Source organism: Ascaphus truei, chromosome 2 (assembly GCF_040206685.1).
Source record: "Ascaphus truei isolate aAscTru1 chromosome 2, aAscTru1.hap1, whole genome shotgun sequence".
Taxonomy (NCBI): domain Eukaryota; kingdom Metazoa; phylum Chordata; class Amphibia; order Anura; family Ascaphidae; genus Ascaphus; species Ascaphus truei.
In genome coordinates, this window is record NC_134484.1 from 419,425,840 (window position 1) to 419,439,665 (window position 13,826).

Genomic DNA, 13,826 nt, shown 5'->3' on the forward strand with positions numbered 1-13,826 from the left:
ATATAAAAATAATTCTACAATGTATTGAAGTCTGCAAAATGAGGCTCTCTTGTTTTTTTTAAGCTTGTTCTAAATTAGATTGTAAGCTTTCCAGAACAGAGATACAATATTAAATTCAATAGCAACCAGCACTGCCCCACACAAACATACATTTCTTTCCAAAAAATTCTAACACACTACTCACCGAGGAACTCGGTACTAGAGCGCGCGCGCACGTTGATGAGAACGTTTAAAATGAATGCATGGGATTGTCATAAATCCCACATACAAAACAAAGGAAACTCAATAACTCTTATTTTTATTTTTTATCTTGTATATTTAAAGTAAGAGGGGTACAGAGAGCCAGAATGCATAAACATATGACCCCAAGCTCTGAATTTATGTTGGCGGTCCACACTAAATGCCGACTTCCGCAATTTAGGGAGGCAGAGCGACATCTCGTTTGCCCACCTACACTCTTTGCCTTTCTGCTTCGCCTCTGACGTTCATTGCCTTGGTGACCAGCAAGAACCGATATCCTATGACACGAGACGCCCAGCAATGTCACGTTCACACCCCTAAACTGCTTCCTCCATTGAAATATTTTTAATAAGTTAAACTAGGTTACTGGTGTATTAACCAAGAAAAAAAGAAAGAAAAAAAAAAACATTACCAGAAGTATTTTAATGGATTATTAAAAGTCGATTCTAAAAATATCTGCAAACAGCCTGAATTTTATTTAAGATGGCTTTTACAGTCACTAGCTATGCCTTACAGCAGCGGTGCACAAAGTGGGGCGAGCGAGACTGACTGCAGTGGGCGCGGGGTTTACAGAGGCCCCGCACGTTTCCCGAAGGCACTTAAATTAGGTGCCGGGGGAGCTGCAGGGCCTCTATAAACCTTTACTTACCTTGGCTCCGGCGGCTTGCTTCTTAGAAGCATCGCATTGGCAACGCGGTGTCGCATTGCGATGGCAAAGTGATGTCATGCCGCGGGAGCCGAGGTACGTGGGGTGGAGGGGGGCGGAGAGAGGGGAACAGCCGGCAGTGGGGCGCAGGGGGAAAAAAAAGCTTCTGCCCCCCTGCCTTAGAGCAGGAATGCCCAAACTAAGTTGCACCCCCCCGTCTGCTCTCCAACCTACTAACGTGCCTCCCGCATCTGACGTCGTGACAACGCGTCTTGTTGTAATGTGACGTCAAGTTGCCATTTGACGTCGCGTCATAGGGACATAATAAGGAGTGGCCAGAGAACAGGTAAGAGGCAATTACAGAGGCCCCGCGCACCCCCCTCAGCAATCAATGTAAATCTTGTGGGTAAGAGCCCTGGGCCTCTGTAAGCACGACGACCCCCCCCCCACCCCCTCACAAAATGTGCGCACCCCTGCCATAGCGCTCTGACAGGGAAGTGGCAGGAATAAATATAGTGACATTAGTTCATAAAAAAAGATTTTATTTTCCGATTAAAAGAAAAAAAAATCAAAATGACTATCATACATTTTAGCACATTTAAAATATCACTTGTCAGAAGTGGGGGTGCTCTTTAAGATAAGTGTGTGGGGGAGGAGGGGAGGCAAACAACCCCCAAACTCAGGGAAAATAACACGACCACCTAAAAACCGGATCGGAAGCGACGTTGGCATGAACATCGCATTCACCAAGTTAATTATATGCAAAAACCGAGAGCCGTACTACATCCAATTAAATAGGGTAAACACCACATTATTGTAGCCCAACGTTTTACCATCTTCCAACAAAGTAGCTTTATGAAAGTCTTGACGTTCCTCCTATTCAGATCCTGAAACCGGGCTTTTGCTGGAGTGGACAGTAAAGGGGAAATAACACTATGTTATTGAAATGCCTAACTGTAACCTTACACCCACCCAGACACTGCATAAGCCCTATTTCAGGATCGGGAGGGAAGTATATAGAGAACAAAAAATAAAAAAGCAGCGCACAGCCGTGGGAGCAGGGTCAAAGAGATAAAATTAATTTATTGGGAAAACATAACTAAAAAAGGAGGTACAAAGTCTCTCCTACGCGTTTCGTACACCAAAGTACCTTATCAAGGAGTAAAAAAACAACCACCCCCTTCCTGAGTCTCCTTTAAATCTTAGTGTGTGACACGTTTCTCGCGCCCCGCCGCCCTCCACTCCTCCGACACCAGGCGACAAACAGGCCACAATAAGCAGAACCACTATGGCAGCAGCAGTCATGAATATCCCTGCTATCTCCTCCCCTTGCGTGTTGCGCCTCACAACAGTGACACCATGGAAATGCGAGTGCACGCAAGCCCCCCAGCGCCATGTAATGTATACCAATCTATGATGACCCAATATAAATCTGTAATGTTATTAGCAGAGAACATACAGGGAAAGAATGTTAAATGCGTCCGTCCCAATAAACAAAAATAAACAACAAACAAAAAAAGATTTTTCACAGACAAAGAATAAGACAATAATTCTATATTTGCTATCTTAAATTAGTAAATAACCGATGATTAAGTGTGGCTCCCTTGGAGAAAATGAAATGAGGGGGGGGGGGGGGGGAGAGAAGGCAGGGGGAGATCAGGAAAAGTAGGGGGAAGAGGGGATGGAAGGGAGAAGGGCAAGGGCTAGAAAAGGGTAAAATAAATAAATAAGTCTAGCTATTAAGGACCCAACCAGAATCTTACATATATCGTTCTATATATTATAATAAACCATGAAACATGCAGAATAAGGACATTTAAATACACTGGTATACAAAGGTAATATGGAAAAGTATAATCCATATTCAATATAGTCTGGGCACCATCTATCCTAAAAAGACATTGCCATGTCAATGTAACAGTTTTTTACTCCTTGATAAGGTACTCTGGTGTATGAAACGCGTAGGAGAGCCTTTGTACCTCCTTTTTAGTTATGTTTTTCCAATAAATTAATTTGATCTTTTTGACCCTGCTTCCTTGGGTGTGCGCTGCTTTTTTTGTTCTCTATATACCTGGATCCTGCTACCCGCAGCTGTCACGCCTCAGAGACTCCTGAAGTAGGTGAGAGCATCACGCTCTTACAAAGGAAATTGTGAGTAAACAGAGTTTTGCAGAAGATTTTCCGAAAGACATCCCCAATGTGGTTAAGAGGACTGTGGATTCACTTCACCCACCTTTGGTCTTCAAGGGATACCAGTTTCCTTATTCAAGATTATTCCAAAGAATTGCCACTTTTGCACAAGACTGTATATGTGTATGTATATATTTCTCTCTGAAATGAGCCACCCCATTATGGAGTTCTCTGCTGATACTGCATAAGCTTTTTATTCCTATTCTGATCCAGTTACTTGAGCACCCTACGCTATCTTGAATCGTCTGGATGGGAGTAGTTGCAAGTTTAGCAAACATAACGTTAAGTCCTGTTTCAACTCTGCCCTCTCTCAAGCTAAACAAACCTACTTTTCATCACTAATCAGTACACACAAGTCTAACCCACGCCGTCTCTTTTCTGTCTTTGACTCTACTCAGACCACCCTCAGCTGCCTCCTCTTCTTCCTCCATCTCACCTCAGGACTTTGCTGACTTTAAGGAAAAGGTGGAGTCCATACGGCAGAACATCCCATCTGTTGCCTCCTCCCATCCCACAATGCTTCCCAACTCTCCCCCTGCCTTTCTTGACTCTTTTTCCGCTATCTCGGAGGAGGATGTGTCACTGCTGATCTCCTCTTCTCCCTCTACCACTTGCCCTCTTGATCCCATTCCCTCCCATCTCCTAAAACCTCTTGCTCCTTCTATAATCCCTATGCTCACACAGATCTTTAACTCTTCCCTCTACTCTGGTACCTTTCCATCATCCTTCAAGCATGCAACAGTCATACCATTACTCAAAAACAGCAAGCTTGACCCTACCTGTCCTAACTATCGACCTGTCTCCCTCCTGCCTTTTGCCTCCAAACTCCTTGAACGTCTTGTATTCTCTCGATTGCTACACTTTCTCAACACCTATTCTGTCCTAGACCCTCTACAATCTGGCTTCCGCACTGCTCACTCTACTGAAACAGCCCTCACTAAAATAACTGACGACCTCCACGCTGCCAAAGACAGAGGTCATTACACACTGCTCATATTACTCGACCTCTCTGCAGCATTCGACACCGTGGACCACCCTCTTCTCCTTCACATTCTCCATACTCTTGGTATTCGGAACAAAGCTTTATCCTGGATCTCCTCTTACCTCTCCCATCGTACCTTCAGTGTCTCTTTTGCTAACACCTCCTCCTCCTCTTTTGATCTCTCTGTGGGGGTACCCCAGGGCTCTGTCCTGGGACCCCTTCTCTTTTCTCTCTACACACTCTCTCTAGGCGACCTAATCACATCTTTTGGGTTTAAATATCACCTCTATGCTGACAACACACAAATTTACCTTTCAACCCTTGACCTTACACCTGCTATACAGACCAAGTTTCTGAATGCCTCTCTGGAATATCATCCTGGATGGCCATCCGCCGACTGAAACTTAACATGGCAAAAACCGAGCTCCTTATACTTCCTCCCAAACCTGGCCCTACTACCTCCTTCCACATTGCTATTGTAAATACGATCATTCACCCAGTAGCCCACGCACGCTGCCTAGGGGTTACACTTGATTCCTCACTCTCATTCTCCTCTCATATTCAAAACGTTTCTAAAACTTGTCGCTTTTTCCTCCGCAATATCACAAAGATACGCCCTTTCCTCTGTTACTCAACTGCTAAAACTCTGACTCAGGCCCTCATTCTCTCACGTCTCGATTACTGCAAACTCCTGCTGTCAGGCCTTCCTACCTCTCACCTGTCTCCCCTACAATCTATCCTAAACGCTGCTGCCAGAATCACTCTACTCTTTCCTAAATCTGTCTCCGCATCTCCCCTCCTGAAATCCCTCTCCTGGCTTCCGATTAAATCACGTATCTCACACTCAATTCTCCTGCTCACTTTTAAAGCTTTACATTCTTCTGCCACTTCTTACATCTCAGCCCTAATTTCTCGTTGTGCACCATCCCGACTCTTGAGTTCTTCTCAAGGATGTCTTCTTTCTACCCCCTTTGTATCTAAAGCTCTCTCCCGCCTTAAACCTTTCTCACTTTCTGCCCCACACCTCTGGAATGCCCTTCCCCTCAATACCTGACTAGCCCCCTCGCTATCCACCTTTAAGGCTCACCTTAAGACACATCTGCTTAAAGAAGCATTTGAGTAGCACTGGATAATCATGGACACATGACACTTAAAGCTTGGCCCCCTGCAGACGCACTTACTAGTATTCCCTCCTACTGTCTCTGTACGTTCTCCCTACCTACCAATTAGATTGTAAGCTCCTCGGGGAGCAGGGACTCCTTCCTTAATGTTACTTTTACAGTATGTCTGAAGCACTTATTCCCATGATCTGTTATTTATATTATTTGTTATTTATATGATATGTATTACTACTGTGAAGCGCTATGTACATTTATGGCGCTATATAAATAAAGACATACAATACAATACAAGTCCCAGCGTTAACCCTAACAGGCCTCAGTGCACAGGGGACGATGCGACCAACCTTCATTTAAGTTAACGCCATGTATTTTACCGGAGAAAACATGGCTCACTGTTATGTTCTTCCCTTTAGTGGATAGTGTTCCCATTATTGTGATGTTAACTTAGGGTAACGTCATGCAAACAGTGGCAGCAAAGTGCTCTTAAAAGTCACGTGTCGTCAGCTAACAGGTTGTGTATGTTTAGCTCACCCCCCGTGTTTTCAAGCTTGAACATGGTACAAAACAATGTTTGTACTAGAAATTAGCTCTTATGTTTAGTCGAAGGTGAATACAATTGTAAATCTTCTGATGTGTTGTATACATTTTATCTATAAATTGATGTTTTATTATCTTACACTAAAAACATGACAAGGCACCAATTACAGTGGTGTTCATTTCCAAAATGTTTCTTAGTCATAACTTCAACAATTAAAATCAAAATACATTTTAATAATTACATTTAAGTTATTCCCTATATTTGTTTTGTGAACAGACTTTCGGCAATGAACATTGATAAAAAATAAGTACAGATCTGTATTGAGACGCTCATGTGGGCGCCGTCTGCTTCGCTTAACCACCCCGAAAATCAATCCTAGTATCGGGGAAACTTTTACCTGAAATGCACGTTCAGAAATCACATTGGAGGCACTTGATAAGATTGCTTTCATTTGATTTATTAGGATTTCAAGTTTTCTTCTCTCAAAAAATGTTTAGAACATTTTCATGTTTTTATTATCCTTATTTGCGTTTGCTGTTTAGTTTAGGTTTAGTTGTTATTAATTTAAACCGGATTATGGGGAGGGGCTTTAGGACAGCGGCATGACAAAAAATGTGCGTCCCTTTATTGACATGCCCAAAAAGAAGGTTGGCCACCCCTGCTCTAACCCTTTCCAAATAGCAACATAAAGAGACTCTCCCCTGCTGGCTATTCGTGGGTCAGTAGAACCGGCAGGTGGGTACCACACAAAATAAGCATTTTTAAAAGTCTACTTCAAGAATAATTGCCCTGGGTTAACTACTGTATCAATATTTTTATTAAGATTATAAATGCCAAATAACCCATGAGTAAAGGTGAATTATTTAATAAAAGTTCAGTTTGGAGACATAACTGTTCTTTATTCAACCCCATGCTCTCATCTGCAAAGCCTGTTTTGCTGTAATTTTATATGGTAAATTGAGTCTTATGCTTCGGTAGGCAAAAGTTGTTAGCTAACCAGTATCCAATTTCAATAGATTTCTCAGCTACGGAGAATGATACCATATCCAAAACATACAAGGTTGGAAATCTTGTTACGTAGTTGGCCTAGTTACAAAGTGGAAGGAAAATATTTGGGCAGTACAACCTATGTTAGTGTTTGGTAATAGTGCGAGGAAAGATTAAGTCAGCATTCCTCAGGGTCTTTAGAGGAGCAGTTCCCCCTGAATGATCAGTTTTTTATTTTTTAAACATTTCTTCACAATCTTGTACAATAGGGTGTCTGTTTTCACCTGTAGCTTTTTTAGTGTCCTCTTTGAAGGAACACCTGTTTCAGGTACATGTAGATTCCATAAATTCAAACAAAAAATTGGATTGTCGTATAATCGCAAATCCAATGTAATTAATGTCACTAATTTTTTTACAGGGTTCAGATCAAATGTAGCCATTTTCCTACAAATTGGTATCTTTGATTTATCTTATCTCTATGCATCTGGTTTGCATTCTCCAATACATTCCTTCCTGGGACCAGACACAGCAAGTTTACCAAGCTGCATAAGTACAGCTATCCATTGCATAAAGCATAATGGATACTGCAGGAAAGCACTCCAATAATAACGCCTGTTATGCCTCTCTGGTCCCTATACAATATGCTGTGATGCCATTTCTCCAGAATAGGGGCCGGTGTTGGATAAAGCAGCAGCCCAGGGTGCCATTCCCCCCTCACCCCACCTCTTTAATATGTGCATTAATACAATCCACACAATAAGTAATTAGCCAAGTTGCCAATTAAATCGGCAACGATTCAGCTCGGTTCACTAAATGACTGCAGAGGACTATTGAGTATCTGTGACTTTGTAAATGGTTATAGAAATAAAACATGGTCGTTACATTATAATACATAAAAAATGTCAGTTTTAAAAAAAATGCTCCCCCTCCCCCCCCCCCCCAGTCAGCCCGGTCCCAGTTCCTACCTTGTCGCGCACCTTTCCCCAGCGGTGCGCGACAGGTTTTCAGGCAGGCAGGGGAATTTGAGATCAGCATTTGCGCCAATGAGGGCGAACCAGCCGCGGAACGCCATGGCCACGCCCCGCAAACCCACCGCCACGCCCCCTCCCGTCGCAAACGTTCCCTCTCCCCTCAGAACGCAGAGTAGCGCTGTGCACGCGCCGCCCCCCACCGGGCGTGCGTCACAGTGATAACTGCGACCGCAGCCTCACTCTACAGCTAAAACATAAGAAATCAGGGAATATTTTCTATTTCAGTGGAACGCAAATGTGGAGTTCTTAGTTACTTAATACAGGTTTTAATTATTAAGGGGGTAATTCTATATCTCCCAAACAAGCTGTTGAGGCTGTTTTTGGACAGAGGAAGTGACACACACTGGCTGATTGCTTTCATGCCCCGCTTTAAGTCTGCTGTTTTTTCTTGCCAGTTACTGCACCTCTTATAAAAAAAGGTATAAATTCCACCCATGCGTCTTTGACACTTTTTTTTTAATAACTTGTATTTTTTATTGTTTTTCCAAACTGAAAACAAAAGGGAAAACAAAAGAGAGGGGGGGAGGGGTGGGGAGTGGGTACATAAAATAAAAGGGTGTGGAGGGAAGGGGTAGTAGGGTGACATCCATCCTGCGCTCCTCGCACTAAGCGTACATTCAATTACACTTGAAACATCCTTAATCAGAGCTAAGTCGGTTTACCCATTAATAGTTTTCTTATTTCGTCGATCTTATTGGATTCTTCCAGATGTATGTCTCCCACGGATCCCATGTTGTCAGAAAGGTGTGGTGCCGGTCATGGATCAGGCATGTGAGTCTCTCCATTGTCATTATATAGTTTATCTTGTGTAATACCTCAGTGATAGAGGGGGGATCGTTCTGCTTCCAGTGTTTTGGTTGCTGATAGGATCTGTGTTATCAAATAGTCTATTTTTCTCTCTAGGCCCTCGTTAGGTTTTAGTAGGAGCACTGTTTCTATGTTCCAGGGTAGGTCCAGGCCTGTTACCCCTTCTATTAGCCACCTGATTCACCCCCAAGAAAGGATCTTAGGGCAGGACCACCATATGTGTTTAAATGTGCCTATTTGGCCGCAATTACGCCAAAACATAGGGGAAGTTAGTGGGGAAAATAAGAGTGGAGGCGCGCTGGGGTATAGTACCATCTGTGTAGGACTTTCAGATTTGTTTCCCTGATTGTTGAGCACCGAGAAGCCCTAGCTATCCTTTCGTATATTTCTTCCCAGTCTTCTTCTAAGGGGTTCCCAATATCACGTTCCCAGTCCGCTATGTTTTTGCTTGTTTGGCCTTCATTTTGCTTCAATAGTGTCTAATAAAATTGGCAATCGTCCCTCTGTTATAGTGTCCCCTTTGGAATAGACTCTCAAAATTGGTGAGTGGTCTTTTCCAGGTGTCTCCTGGCTGTATCGAGGAGACAAAATGGGCCAATTGCATATATGGGAATATTTGTGCGCTTGAAATATTGTATTCCTCTCATCTTATCCCCATAAATGTTTTGATCTTGCCTCCTCTCTGCATGTCTCCTAACTTGGATAGTCCTTTCTCGTCCCATTGTTTAAAAATGTTCAAGTTATGTGCTGGGGTGAATTCAGGGTTAGATCTGATTGGTGATAGGGGCGATGGGATGGAGGAGATCTGCTTGTGTTTGCAGTTTTTGTCCCAGATATTCAAGGAGTGTAGTAGGACTGGATGATTTCTATAGCTTGGCTGCCTATTTGCCCATAGGAGAGACGCGAGCTCCTCGTACCAAGCTTCCGACCTCTATGTCCACCCACAGTGTTTTTCCTGGGGCTGCGGACCAATAGATTAGTGGGCTTAGTCTGGCTGCTTCGTAATATTTAGCCAAGTCTGGTTGACCCAGGCCTCCCCGGGTCAGAGGGAGGACCATCAATTTTTTCTTGATTCTGGTTTTTCTCCCATTCCAGATAAATTTAGTTATCTCTTTTCCCAGGTCTCTTATTACATAGATTGGGACGGTTACTGGAAGCACTTGGAATAGGTAGAGTATTCTGGGTAACAAGTTCATTTTTACTGATATAATCTTGCCCGACCAGGATATCTGGTATCTTGACCAGGCTTCTAGGTCTTTTTTCAAGCTTTTGATAAGGTTTGAGTAGTTTGCTCTATAGGTGTCATCAAATTGTCTTGTAATGTACACTCTCAGATATCTAATTTTGTCTGGCATCCATTTTATTGGGAATGTTTTCTTTAGTGCACTTTCTGTTTCTCTAGGTATGTGTAGGCCTATAGCCTCTGATTTAGTGTGATTCACTTTGAAGTTTGATAGTTTGCCGAATTCGTCAAATGTGTCAAATAGGTTTTTTAGTGAAGTTTCTGGGTTAGTCAGGGAGAGTAGGGTATCGTCCGCGAATAAGGACACTTTGTATATATTGTTTCCTATAGGCACTCTCTCTATCCCCTGATTCTCTCTAATCCTTGAGGCTAGTACCTCAATGCACATGGCAAACAGCACAGGTGAGCATTTGACACCCTTTTTTGACCTCCTGCTACATACTTCACTCCTTCCCTTAGGCCGCGTCCAGGCTGAGAGGTTGCTCGCGCGCGACAAAACAATAAAAGTAAATTGCAGGGACACAGACAGACACACACACACTTTGTATTTGTTTGCGCTTGCCCTGGTCACGTGCGCAGCTCAGCCAATGAGGGCGAACTGCTTAAGGGATGTCGCAGGCACACACCCCTACGTGCGCAACTAGCTGGCCAGGAATCGCCCGATCAACAGGAGCGCCTGACGTCACGGCGCTCGAGCGCCAGCGCACTCGCTTCTACTCTGGACAAGGCCTTTCACGTTGCAGATTTCAAGTGCAGGGTGGAAGCTATCTGCAAAGAAATTCCCTCTATCCTTTATTCCCAATCCTCCCACCTGCCTTTAACTCCTCTCCAGTTACAGAGGAAGATGTATTTTCTGCTGTTCTCTTCCACCTCAACACCACTTCATTCCCTCCCATCTCCAGAAACCTCTAGCTTCTACCATTGTCCCCATCCACACTAACCTCTTCAACTCCTCTTTCTTCTGATACTTTTCACTTTTTTTTTTTTTTTTTAAACAAGCAATTATTTTAGCTATTTGTAAGAACACCCACTCTAGACCCTACCTGCCTTTCTATTGCCCTGTGTCACTCCTGCTTAAATACTTCTGGAACTAATCATTTCAAACAGTTCACTTTCTCCACTCCTATAACCTACTTGACCCTCATCAAATCAGGCTTCTGCACAGCATATACAACAGAAACCCCACACGCCAAGGTAGCCAATGACCTTTATATGGTCAAATTTCAAAGAAACTACTCCATTTGGATTCTTTTTGACAGTTTCCTTCGCTTTTGATACTGTTGACCACCCTCTTCATTCTCTTGGCATCCGTGGTACTGCCCTCTAATGGTTCTCCTCAGTTCCTTCAGTGTCTCTAATGCCAACTCCCCCTTGACCTCTATGGAACTCTGTAGGTGTACCTCAAGGCTCAGTTTTAGGCCCCTTACTCTTCTCTCTACTGTATATACACTCGCTGTGTGACCTCATTAACTCCTTTGGACACCACTATATTTTGTCTACACATGACATTACACCTGCAGTCCACTCAAAAATTACAGAGTGCCCATCAGCCCTTCATCGCCTTAAGCATAACATGGCTAAGACTGAACTTTTCATATTTCCTCCCAAACCAGGTCCCACTGTTCCCATCTCCATTAGTCAATAACCCTACTATCCACCCAGTTCCAGAAGCATGCTGCCTAGGGGGTTACATTTGATGCCTCCCTTTCTTCCTTCTCACAAACACGGTTACTAAATCTTGCCGTTTCGTCCTTCGCATCATTGCCAAGATATGCCCCTTCCTACCACTAAAACACTTATGCATGCCGTACTCTCCCGTATTCATGCAGCGTTCTTTTATCTAGCCTCCCTGCCCCACACACTTCTTTACAATACATTCAAAATGTTACTGCTCAAATCATTTCCTGCTTTTCTAGACACGTATCTAGAAACATGTCAGCTGGCATCCTATTAATTTCCATACCAACTACAACATTTTCCTCTTTTAAAGGCTCTGCACCTCAATAAACCTAAACTCTGATCTCCTGTTACACCCCTTCTTGCCTCTTACGGTCAACCCAAGGAGGTCTTCCCTCTTTGCACCTTTTACCTCTCCAGCCTTAAACCTTTTTCACTACTCTCTCAATACCTACGGAACGCTCTTCAACTCAATATTCAACAAGCACCTTCACGTTACACATTCAAACCATATCTGGAAAAAAATCACCTCCTAAAAGCAGCATCTCAAATTGTCCATGCCTCTACCCCAGGTTCACTTGACCTCACTGACAACACTTAATAATGCACTTTTACCACTGATTGTAAGCTCTTTGGGGCAGGGTCTCCCTTTGCCTTAGGTTGTCATTTACCTGTTGCACGTATCCTCATTGTTGGTAATGTATTTACCTTGTATTGTAATATTGTAATGTTGTAAAGCGATGAATACATGGTTGGCGCTATATAAATACAACGGGAATTGTCTGTTGAAAACGGCCTGAACGGCTGCTTTGGCAGATATAGAATGTACCCCATAATATGTTCACCGGGCAGTCCATCCTAGTACAAACATGAACTAAACAAAGCGGCAGGCTTAATAGGTTAAATGTAGCTAGCTGACAGACACCTCCTCAGTGACGGGGGTTTCGACAGCACCAGAGTGCCACCGAGTCCACGTCGTGTGATCGCTCCTGGAGGGATGATATCATCAAATAGCTGCAGGAGCGATCACACTGCATGGGCACTCTGGTGCTGCCGAACCCCCGTCACCGAGAAGGTGTCAGTTTCCCCGGTACAAGAAACAGAAGTGGAGAGAGCTCCACTTGTGTTTAGATCGGGCTGGCCACTCTAGAAGGTAAAAAAATAAAGAGGACCAAGTATATGAAAAAGTATTTGTAAATCATTTTTAAACTGAACTTTTCCATGTTAAACAATGGTGGGTTTTTATAATGTGTCTGTAATAAAACGGTTAGTCCTCAATAGTTTGTTTTGTCCGTTGTCTGTATAGTAATTATAATGCCATCACTAGTGCAAAAAAATATAAATTGAGTGTAGGTTCTTTCAAGACAGACCCTTGTTATTTACCAAGTCTCCAAAGAAACCCCCTATAAATAGCTGTATATTCAAAACTGTAGACATTTCCTGAAGAAGTGTACATGACAAAACGTGTTGGATGTCGTCAGAACGCCATTGTCTCACGAAGGAACGAGCCAGGAGGGAGCCACAAGTGTGGAAACTCATTCGCCCGAATCCTGAGCACCTGCATATTTCCTGCATATTTCCCCCCCTTCCATTGCGATTGTGACCAGCTCTTTCTTTTAATTTGTTTGCGAGTACAACGGATCTTGTATATCTGAGAAATAAATAAGATTTTACGCTATAGAGCCACGTGCACCTCTATCTTTTTAGATGGGATCATCTGGATGTGTCGGTGAGAGAGGCAGCAGAGGAATCACCAGTGCAGGGGTGGCCAACTCTAGTCCTCAAGGGCCACCAACAGGTCAGGTTTTAAGGCTATCCCTGTTTCAGCACAGGTGGCTCAATCATTGACTGAACTCCTTCTGCTGAAGCAGGAATAGCCTTAAAACCTGACCTGTTGGTGGCCACTGTTGTACTAATGATTCCTTCTCCAAACTTGGTTTGATCGTAATACCAGCACCTTTGGTCAAAAATACCATTTTTTTTATATTGAAGGGCTTGATCACAACGTCTCATTGATCCAAGTAGCGATTTTTCTTTACAACTTGGACAAAATCGGATCAACAGGTATCTGTGGTAACCAAATCTTTTTTTTTGTTTTTCAATTATTTAATGATAAAAGATTGTGGGACCGTTTCTTTGAATTTCCATGCTATAATTTTTAAATGCTTATTCCACTAAGAAATTTAGAGAGTTTCTATTTTCACTGTATGATTCACACATACAACATTGTATACGAATATACAGATCAGGATATATAGATAAATATTTTTTTATTTTTTTTAAACAATGTGTACACAGTATTACAGTATATGAAAGTTTTTACATAAAGATACACTTTCTATATTTTCTGTTCAACCGTGGATT

At 43.0% G+C, this 13,826-nt stretch overlaps 1 protein-coding gene across 9 annotated transcripts in view; it reads right to left on the reverse strand.

Moving 5' to 3' along the window:
* ARHGAP21 (Rho GTPase activating protein 21) overlaps nt 1-13,826 on the reverse strand; it is a 138,240-nt gene that overhangs the window by 61,087 nt on the left and 63,327 nt on the right. The window lies entirely within an intron of this gene.